General features: G+C 40.1%; 1 pseudogene; it reads right to left on the bottom strand.

Moving 5' to 3' along the window:
- Olfr387-ps1 (olfactory receptor 387, pseudogene 1) lies at positions 877-1,810 on the bottom strand (annotated as a pseudogene).

Here is a 2,132-nt window from a genome sequence, read left to right as displayed (position 1 = left end):
GAAAGGATCCCAGGATCTAAAGAAGTTTGCAGCCCCATACAAGGAAAAGCAATATGAACCAACCAATAACACATGAGCTCGCACTGACTAAGCCACCAACCAAAGAGTACACATGGAGAGAACCATGGCTCCAGCTGCATATGTAGCAAAGGACTGCCTTGTTGGTCATCAATGGGAGGAGAGGCCCTTCGTCTTGTGAAAGCTTGATGCCCCAGTGTAGGGTAATGCCAGGACCAGGATATGCGAGTGGGTTGGTGAGCCATGGAAGAAGGGATGGGAAAAAGTTTTTTCAGAGGGGAAGCCAGGAGAAAGGATAACATTTGAAATGTAAATTTATACACACACACACACACACACACACACACACACACACACACACACACATATATATGCTATCCCTTGCCTTTTCAGAGTTGATTCTAAAAAGTATTAGGATACAAGCAATTTTTTCAGATCTCCATCCCTTGAATTTTCTTTATTAATTTTAAAAGGAATCTTTTCACATAAAATATCATCAAGCCATATAATACAACACATCATCCACTCTTCCTAGTTCCCCTTCTCAAATATACTCCCCCTTCATTTCATTCTTTTTCTTTTTTCTTTTATTTTTTATTATATATATTTTTACTATGTATGTGTGTGTGTGTGTGTGTGTGTGTGTGTGTTTGTGTGTTAGAATCACCTCTGAAAAGGCACGGGATAGCATCACTAAGTCACACAGGTCCATTTCCCTTACTAAACTACTTTGTAAAATTTCCTATTATAAATGAGAATATTAAACAGTGTGTTTTATTTGTAGGGATACATTTTGTGTTATTAATATCAATGTAATTACTAGATAGTTTTGAGTTTTAAAACTCCAGTATAGTTATTATAACGAGATTTGCTTCTTACAAAGGACTCTGATTAGGGCCTCTTTCATATCTCTGTTTCTCAGACTGTAGATGAAGGGATTCAGCATGGGCGTCACCACTGTGTACATCAGGGACATGACAGTCTCCTTCACAGTAGAGTTATTAGCTGATGGGCATATGTAGACACCAATAATTGTCCCATAGAACAGTGAGACCACAGACAGGTGGGAGCCACAGGTGGAGAAGACCTTGTGTATGCCCCGTGTAGATGAGAACTTTAGAATGGAGCAGACATTTGTACATAGGAAACAACAATGAGTAAAAATGGGATTACAGTATCAAGCCCTCCCACGATAAATATCATTAGTTCATTAATAGAAATGTCAGAGCAGGCCAACTTGAGCAGGGCAGATATGTCACAGAAAAAGTGGGGGATCACATTGTCCTCACAGAATGACAATCTTGCCAAGAGTAGGGTGTGTAACATGGAATACAGAATGGTAAATACCCAAGAGAGAACCACCAGAGACACACAGAGCTTAGGGCTCATGATGCTGGTGTAATGAAGAGGGAAGCAGATGGCCACATAGCGGTCATAGGCCATGACCACAAGAAGATAAATTTCCATGTTCCCAAAAGCCATGAAAAAGTACATTTGTGTCAGACAGCTGGCATAGGGGATGGATGGGTCCTGGCTCTGCATGTTCTGCAGCAACTTGGGCATTGTGACAGAGGAAAAGCAGAGATCAGAGAAGGACAAGTTGCTGAGAAAAAAGTACATGGGTGTGTGGAGATGTGTGTCCAGTAGAATAAGGATGATGATAATGAGGTTCCCCAGGATGATGTTGAGGTACATGGTCAGGAAGAGGGCAAAGAACAGGTGCTTGTACTCCAGGGGAATGGGCAGTCCCAGGAGGAGAAACTGAGAGATGACAGTCTGGTTGTTCATTTTCTTATTCTCCAGTATTCTAATGAAAAATAATTAGGGTTACTGAAAATTCAATATATATGTGTGTGTGTGTGTGTGTGTGTGTGTGTGTGTGTGTGTGTGTGTGAGAGAGAGAGAGAGAGAGAGAGAGAGAGAGAGAGAGAGTATACACTCAGGAAATATATTGTACAAAAATGGATCTTACAGTCATCATGATAGTTATAATCTCAAAGCTGCAAATGTCTATAATCACTATAATCATTAATTTTTTTCAACTTGTCTTTAATAGGTTTCAATCTCCTCTTTTTTTCTAGACACTTCTGTGCTATTTCTCCTGAAATACAAAA

This window comes from Mus musculus, chromosome 11 (assembly GCF_000001635.26).
Source record: "Mus musculus strain C57BL/6J chromosome 11, GRCm38.p6 C57BL/6J".
NCBI classification, from domain to species: Eukaryota; Metazoa; Chordata; class Mammalia; order Rodentia; family Muridae; genus Mus; species Mus musculus.
Note: the sequence above shows the minus strand (reverse complement) of the source record. Positions and strands in the feature narration are given on the sequence as shown.